General features: G+C 52.4%; 15 non-coding genes across 15 annotated transcripts; 12 read left to right on the forward strand and 3 right to left on the reverse strand.

Moving 5' to 3' along the window:
- Positions 1-14: 14 nt before the first annotated feature.
- Positions 15-87, forward strand: Trnam-cau. Its single transcript has one exon. It is a non-coding gene; the product is annotated as a tRNA-Met (tRNA).
- Positions 88-395: 308 nt separating this feature from the next.
- On the forward strand, positions 396-467 carry Trnae-uuc. Its single transcript has one exon. It is a non-coding gene; the product is annotated as a tRNA-Glu (tRNA).
- A 296-nt stretch (positions 468-763) lies between these two features.
- On the forward strand, positions 764-836 carry Trnak-uuu. Its single transcript has one exon. It is a non-coding gene; the product is annotated as a tRNA-Lys (tRNA).
- A 139-nt stretch (positions 837-975) lies between these two features.
- On the forward strand, positions 976-1,057 carry Trnas-aga. Its single transcript has one exon. It is a non-coding gene; the product is annotated as a tRNA-Ser (tRNA).
- A 275-nt stretch (positions 1,058-1,332) lies between these two features.
- On the reverse strand, positions 1,333-1,404 carry Trnag-ucc. The gene has a single exon. It is a non-coding gene; the product is annotated as a tRNA-Gly (tRNA).
- Positions 1,405-2,380: 976 nt separating this feature from the next.
- Trnam-cau lies at positions 2,381-2,453 on the forward strand. The gene has a single exon. It is a non-coding gene; the product is annotated as a tRNA-Met (tRNA).
- Positions 2,454-2,761: 308 nt separating this feature from the next.
- Trnae-uuc lies at positions 2,762-2,833 on the forward strand. Its single transcript has one exon. It is a non-coding gene; the product is annotated as a tRNA-Glu (tRNA).
- A 296-nt stretch (positions 2,834-3,129) lies between these two features.
- Positions 3,130-3,202, forward strand: Trnak-uuu. The gene has a single exon. It is a non-coding gene; the product is annotated as a tRNA-Lys (tRNA).
- Positions 3,203-3,341: 139 nt separating this feature from the next.
- Trnas-aga lies at positions 3,342-3,423 on the forward strand. The gene has a single exon. It is a non-coding gene; the product is annotated as a tRNA-Ser (tRNA).
- A 275-nt stretch (positions 3,424-3,698) lies between these two features.
- Positions 3,699-3,770, reverse strand: Trnag-ucc. Its single transcript has one exon. It is a non-coding gene; the product is annotated as a tRNA-Gly (tRNA).
- A 976-nt stretch (positions 3,771-4,746) lies between these two features.
- Trnam-cau lies at positions 4,747-4,819 on the forward strand. Its single transcript has one exon. It is a non-coding gene; the product is annotated as a tRNA-Met (tRNA).
- A 308-nt stretch (positions 4,820-5,127) lies between these two features.
- Positions 5,128-5,199, forward strand: Trnae-uuc. Its single transcript has one exon. It is a non-coding gene; the product is annotated as a tRNA-Glu (tRNA).
- Positions 5,200-5,497: 298 nt separating this feature from the next.
- Positions 5,498-5,570, forward strand: Trnak-uuu. Its single transcript has one exon. It is a non-coding gene; the product is annotated as a tRNA-Lys (tRNA).
- A 139-nt stretch (positions 5,571-5,709) lies between these two features.
- Positions 5,710-5,791, forward strand: Trnas-aga. The gene has a single exon. It is a non-coding gene; the product is annotated as a tRNA-Ser (tRNA).
- A 275-nt stretch (positions 5,792-6,066) lies between these two features.
- Trnag-ucc lies at positions 6,067-6,138 on the reverse strand. Its single transcript has one exon. It is a non-coding gene; the product is annotated as a tRNA-Gly (tRNA).
- Between the last annotated feature and the right edge of the window lie 463 nt (positions 6,139-6,601).

Below are 6,601 nucleotides of genomic sequence, written 5' to 3' on the forward strand. Positions count from 1 at the left end.
GTTACTTGCACCGTGCCTCGGTAGCGCAGTAGGTAGCGCGTAAGTCTCATAATCTTAAGGTCGTGAGTTCGATCCTCACCCCGGGCATTTAATTTGCTGTACATCATGGCTGAATTAACGGCGTTGCTGTTGCTAGGGAACGAACTTAATTGTCGTTCGTTATCCATAAGGAGTCTACGCCTCAGCGTCAATACGTTTATTTCCAATTATGACAACGTACAACTTTGATCTTTCTCTTCCCTTGTTAGGAGTAAAATAATGAATAGTCAATTTCGGGCTGTGCGCCATGCCAGTCTGTAGGCTCAAATATGCTCGCAAACGGAGAACTGCACTGAGTCCAGATTCAGCACGAAATACGAGAGGAGACGGAGAAAACCTGACGCTTATCGAGCAAATCCGGTGTGGTCTAGTGGCTAGGATACCTGGCTTTCACCCAGGAGGCCCTGGTTCGATTCCCGGTACCGGAACGGAAGTTTTTGCGCACACAACGCTCCATGTTTTGGCCTTCGAACTGTCGTTTGTCGCCCACCTTCCGAAGCTTCGACCGAACGTAATCGGGGAAAACAGGCACATGATGCAATTACTGTCGGCACCGGAATAAAGGGAGAAGAGGCACTGGTCCGTTGTTGGGCTGCTACCAGCGTCAGTGGGAAGTCGGTGAAGTCGCCAGTTGCGCCAGAAGCCAGAAATTACCGTAGTACGCCTACAAACGCGTTCCAGTTATTTACATTGCTTGCAGCCGCTCCGTCCACAACGAGCGTGAGCCCGGATAGCTCAGTCGGTAGAGCATTAGGCTTTTAACCTAAGGGTCCAGGGTTCAAGTCCCTGTCCGGGCGGAGATTTTAACGTTTCCGTAATGGCTCGTCTCGTAGCGATGGTAGCCCTGCCGTAATCAGTGCACGGAGTTCGTTTCCTGTCAACATTCTGCGCAGACCGGTTGGATTTTTCACGATTCCTGGGAAACTTGGGTTACGAGCAGTCGTGGCCGAGTGGTTAAGGCGTCTGACTAGAAATCAGATTCCCTCTGGGAGCGTAGGTTCGAGTCCTACCGACTGCGTCGGATTTTTCTTTTTTTGTTTAAGAACAACGAGCAGAAAATTTCGCAGATTGCCTGTCGTTTTGGTACCTCTCCACACCTCGCCTCTCACAGCCGTTTATAGTGCCTGTCCTTTTGATAAGGGCGAATTCCAAGCGTCAGCTTTCGCGTCAGCCGAGCAAAGTCGGGACAAGTCGGGACATACTACAGGATGGTCTGCGTGGAGCTACGACGAAAAAAACCTTCATTTAACAGCACGCGGCTCACATACTCATACGAAAAAAACTAGCGCCACTTGCGGTGGCCGGGAATCGATCCCGGATCAACTGCTTGGAAGGCAACTATGCTCACCATTACACCACCACCGCACAGCCGCTGCTCGCAACGCCCCGCTGTGTCGGCTTCCTGCCCGCCAGCAGCGGCCCACGGTGATAGTAGCTGCAGGCGCTTTTCGAGGTAGGAGGGTGCATCCACACGCATTCGGGTAGCGCCTCCACGCACGCTGCGTCTTTGGGCAAGACTAGTCGCCGCGGCCGCAAGGTTACTCACACGATAGAGATGAGCATTCGTTTTAAGGCAGTGTAGTGGAGCACTCCGCGTGTGTAGCACTTTTTTCGGTTGTATCCGACGTCGCTGGGTGGCAATCCCACTTTCCCCTGCAGAAAAGTGCTCGGGAAGCACGGGCAGCTTGACGAGCATCGCTGGTTCAATGGCATGTGCCTCAGTAGTGCAGTAGGCAGCGCGTAAGTCTCATAATCTTAAGGCTTGCCGGCACGATAGCTCAGCGTGTTCGGTCTGAGAGTTATCTGCCCTCTGTAATAAAAGACCGAGTCAACGATGAACTTGAACGGGCGCCATCGGACGTCCGCCCCCAACAAATGCAACGAAAGAAATGAGAAGAAAAAAAAAATTGGTGAATGCTCGCTTAGCATGCGGACGGCCCGGGTTCGATTCCCGGCCGATGCATCGTTCTGCTGTTCTCGCTATAATGCTGCCGCGCCGATTCCTCGCCTGAGCTGCGTCAGCCTCAGGAATGTATAGCAGGATTCGCTGTGAGAGGAACCATACACGCAGCACGCAATAGACCGTACTTGAACGGTCGCATGCTATTTCTGAACTCTGACGTCGGCCTGTCCCAACAGGCCGCTGTGTTCAGGTGCCGCAAGGGCGATGTACTGTAACCTCAGGCAGTGCTGCGTTCCGTTGAAAAAGCTGCGGCAGCAGTTTAATCTAGCAAGTAGGGAAAGCACGTGTAGCAACACAACAGATTCTTGAGAAAGCGCGAACTGTCTAATCTCTAATATGAGAGACTTACCAAGTTTCCTGTAACGTTACTTGCACCGTGCCTCGGTAGCGCAGTAGGTAGCGCGTAAGTCTCATAATCTTAAGGTCGTGAGTTCGATCCTCACCCCGGGCATTTAATTTGCTGTACATCATGGCTGAATTAACGGCGTTGCTGTTGCTAGGGAACGAACTTAATTGTCGTTCGTTATCCATAAGGAGTCTACGCCTCAGCGTCAATACGTTTATTTCCAATTATGACAACGTACAACTTTGATCTTTCTCTTCCCTTGTTAGGAGTAAAATAATGAATAGTCAATTTCGGGCTGTGCGCCATGCCAGTCTGTAGGCTCAAATATGCTCGCAAACGGAGAACTGCACTGAGTCCAGATTCAGCACGAAATACGAGAGGAGACGGAGAAAACCTGACGCTTATCGAGCAAATCCGGTGTGGTCTAGTGGCTAGGATACCTGGCTTTCACCCAGGAGGCCCGGGTTCGATTCCCGGTACCGGAACGGAAGTTTTTGCGCACACAACGCTCCATGTTTTGGCCTTCGAACTGTCGTTTGTCGCCCACCTTCCGAAGCTTCGACCGAACGTAATCGGGGAAAACAGGCACATGATGCAATTACTGTCGGCACCGGAATAAAGGGAGAAGAGGCACTGGTCCGTTGTTGGGCTGCTACCAGCGTCAGTGGGAAGTCGGTGAAGTCGCCAGTTGCGCCAGAAGCCAGAAATTACCGTAGTACGCCTACAAACGCGTTCCAGTTATTTACATTGCTTGCAGCCGCTCCGTCCACAACGAGCGTGAGCCCGGATAGCTCAGTCGGTAGAGCATTAGGCTTTTAACCTAAGGGTCCAGGGTTCAAGTCCCTGTCCGGGCGGAGATTTTAACGTTTCCGTAATGGCTCGTCTCGTAGCGATGGTAGCCCTGCCGTAATCAGTGCACGGAGTTCGTTTCCTGTCAACATTCTGCGCAGACCGGTTGGATTTTTCACGATTCCTGGGAAACTTGGGTTACGAGCAGTCGTGGCCGAGTGGTTAAGGCGTCTGACTAGAAATCAGATTCCCTCTGGGAGCGTAGGTTCGAGTCCTACCGACTGCGTCGGATTTTTCTTTTTTTGTTTAAGAACAACGAGCAGAAAATTTCGCAGATTGCCTGTCGTTTTGGTACCTCTCCACACCTCGCCTCTCACAGCCGTTTATAGTGCCTGTCCTTTTGATAAGGGCGAATTCCAAGCGTCAGCTTTCGCGTCAGCCGAGCAAAGTCGGGACAAGTCGGGACATACTACAGGATGGTCTGCGTGGAGCTACGACGAAAAAAACCTTCATTTAACAGCACGCGGCTCACATACTCATACGAAAAAAACTAGCGCCACTTGCGGTGGCCGGGAATCGATCCCGGATCAACTGCTTGGAAGGCAACTATGCTCACCATTACACCACCACCGCACAGCCGCTGCTCGCAACGCCCCGCTGTGTCGGCTTCCTGCCCGCCAGCAGCGGCCCACGGTGATAGTAGCTGCAGGCGCTTTTCGAGGTAGGAGGGTGCATCCACACGCATTCGGGTAGCGCCTCCACGCACGCTGCGTCTTTGGGCAAGACTAGTCGCCGCGGCCGCAAGGTTACTCACACGATAGAGATGAGCATTCGTTTTAAGGCAGTGTAGTGGAGCACTCCGCGTGTGTAGCACTTTTTTCGGTTGTATCCGACGTCGCTGGGTGGCAATCCCACTTTCCCCTGCAGAAAAGTGCTCGGGAAGCACGGGCAGCTTGACGAGCATCGCTGGTTCAATGGCATGTGCCTCAGTAGTGCAGTAGGCAGCGCGTAAGTCTCATAATCTTAAGGCTTGCCGGCACGATAGCTCAGCGTGTTCGGTCTGAGAGTTATCTGCCCTCTGTAATAAAAGACCGAGTCAACGATGAACTTGAACGGGCGCCATCGGACGTCCGCCCCCAACAAATGCAACGAAAGAAATGAGAAGAAAAAAAAAATTGGTGAATGCTCGCTTAGCATGCGGACGGCCCGGGTTCGATTCCCGGCCGATGCATCGTTCTGCTGTTCTCGCTATAATGCTGCCGCGCCGATTCCTCGCCTGAGCTGCGTCAGCCTCAGGAATGTATAGCAGGATTCGCTGTGAGAGGAACCATACACGCAGCACGCAATAGACCGTACTTGAACGGTCGCATGCTATTTCTGAACTCTGACGTCGGCCTGTCCCAACAGGCCGCTGTGTTCAGGTGCCGCAAGGGCGATGTACTGTAACCTCAGGCAGTGCTGCGTTCCGTTGAAAAAGCTGCGGCAGCAGTTTAATCTAGCAAGTAGGGAAAGCACGTGTAGCAACACAACAGATTCTTGAGAAAGCGCGAACTGTCTAATCTCTAATATGAGAGACTTACCAAGTTTCCTGTAACGTTACTTGCACCGTGCCTCGGTAGCGCAGTAGGTAGCGCGTAAGTCTCATAATCTTAAGGTCGTGAGTTCGATCCTCACCCCGGGCATTTAATTTGCTGTACATCATGGCTGAATTAACGGCGTTGCTGTTGCTAGGGAACGAACTTAATTGTCGTTCGTTATCCATAAGGAGTCTACGCCTCAGCGTCAATACGTTTATTTCCAATTATGACAACGTACAACTTTGATCTTTCTCTTCCCTTGTTAGGAGTAAAATAATGAATAGTCAATTTCGGGCTGTGCGCCATGCCAGTCTGTAGGCTCAAATATGCTCGCAAACGGAGAACTGCACTGAGTCCAGATTCAGCACGAAATACGAGAGGAGACGGAGAAAACCTGACGCTTATCGAGCAAATCCGGTGTGGTCTAGTGGCTAGGATACCTGGCTTTCACCCAGGAGGCCCTGGTTCGATTCCCGGTACCGGAACGGAAGTTTTTGCGCACACAACGCTCCATGTTTTGGCCTTCGAACTGTCGTTTGTCGCCCACCTTCCGAAGCTTCGACCGAACGTAATCGGGGGAAAACAGGCACATGATGCAATTACTGTCGGCACCGGAATAAAGGGAGAAGAGGCACTGGTCCGTTGTTGGGCTGCTACCAGCGTCAGTGGGAAGTCGGTGAAGGTCGCCAGTTGCGCCAGAAGCCAGAAATTACCGTAGTACGCCTACAAACGCGTTCCAGTTATTTACATTGCTTGCAGCCGCTCCGTCCACAACGAGCGTGAGCCCGGATAGCTCAGTCGGTAGAGCATTAGGCTTTTAACCTAAGGGTCCAGGGTTCAAGTCCCTGTCCGGGCGGAGATTTTAACGTTTCCGTAATGGCTCGTCTCGTAGCGATGGTAGCCCTGCCGTAATCAGTGCACGGAGTTCGTTTCCTGTCAACATTCTGCGCAGACCGGTTGGATTTTTCACGATTCCTGGGAAACTTGGGTTACGAGCAGTCGTGGCCGAGTGGTTAAGGCGTCTGACTAGAAATCAGATTCCCTCTGGGAGCGTAGGTTCGAGTCCTACCGACTGCGTCGGATTTTTCTTTTTTTGTTTAAGAACAACGAGCAGAAAATTTCGCAGATTGCCTGTCGTTTTGGTACCTCTCCACACCTCGCCTCTCACAGCCGTTTATAGTGCCTGTCCTTTTGATAAGGGCGAATTCCAAGCGTCAGCTTTCGCGTCAGCCGAGCAAAGTCGGGACAAGTCGGGACATACTACAGGATGGTCTGCGTGGAGCTACGACGAAAAAAACCTTCATTTAACAGCACGCGGCTCACATACTCATACGAAAAAAACTAGCGCCACTTGCGGTGGCCGGGAATCGATCCCGGATCAACTGCTTGGAAGGCAACTATGCTCACCATTACACCACCACCGCACAGCCGCTGCTCGCAACGCCCCGCTGTGTCGGCTTCCTGCCCGCCAGCAGCGGCCCACGGTGATAGTAGCTGCAGGCGCTTTTCGAGGTAGGAGGGTGCATCCACACGCATTCGGGGTAGCGCCTCCACGCACGCTGCGTCTTTGGGCAAGACTAGTCGCCGCGGCCGCAAGGTTACTCACACGATAGAGATGAGCATTCGTTTTAAGGCAGTGTAGTGGAGCACTCCGCGTGTGTAGCACTTTTTTCGGTTGTATCCGACGTCGCTGGGTGGCAATCCCACTTTCCCCTGCAGAAAAGTGCTCGGGAAGCACGGGCAGCTTGACGAGCATCGCTGGTTCAATGGCATGTGCCTCAGTAGTGCAGTAGGCAGCGCGTAAGTCTCATAATCTTAAGGCTTGCCGGCACGATAGCTCAGCGTGTTCGGTCTGAGAGTTATCTGCCCTCTGTAATAAAAGGACCG

Source organism: Schistocerca piceifrons, unplaced genomic scaffold, assembly GCF_021461385.2.
Source record: "Schistocerca piceifrons isolate TAMUIC-IGC-003096 unplaced genomic scaffold, iqSchPice1.1 HiC_scaffold_1223, whole genome shotgun sequence".
NCBI lineage: Eukaryota > Metazoa > Arthropoda > Insecta > Orthoptera > Acrididae > Schistocerca > Schistocerca piceifrons.